Here is a 356-nt window from a genome sequence, read left to right on the forward strand (position 1 = left end):
GCTCCGTGTAAAGTTGATGTTGTCTGATATAATCTATAACTCCATCTTCAGTCAAGTATTTAACCGATAACCCTTGCGAAATGCATTGCCTGAAAGAAGCAGAGGAATGAGCAAGAGAAATCATTTTTTTTTGTGGAGATGAAATGTTCTTGAGAAAGGATAAATCTCACAAAACCTTAATCTACTCGAACTGATCTGATTAGGAACAAAATTGTCAACGATTTTGATGTTAGCCTGCAAAAGAAACCGTGGTGGAACTGTTCACTAAAACCCGTGTACTAATCACAGACTGAAACAGCGGAATCAGAGAAGAAACCTGGTAATACTTACGCGGTTTTCGTTTAAGATTTCGTCAC

General features: G+C 37.9%; 1 long non-coding RNA gene across 1 annotated transcript; it reads right to left on the bottom strand.

Moving 5' to 3' along the window:
- LOC104775338 lies at positions 1-356 on the bottom strand. The gene is made up of 3 exons (XR_765848.1): positions 331-356; positions 176-234; positions 1-89 (listed from the first exon to the last, which is right to left on the bottom strand). It is a non-coding gene; the product is annotated as an uncharacterized LOC104775338 (long non-coding RNA).

Source organism: Camelina sativa, unplaced genomic scaffold, assembly GCF_000633955.1.
Source record: "Camelina sativa cultivar DH55 unplaced genomic scaffold, Cs unpScaffold12405, whole genome shotgun sequence".
Taxonomy (NCBI): domain Eukaryota; kingdom Viridiplantae; phylum Streptophyta; class Magnoliopsida; order Brassicales; family Brassicaceae; genus Camelina; species Camelina sativa.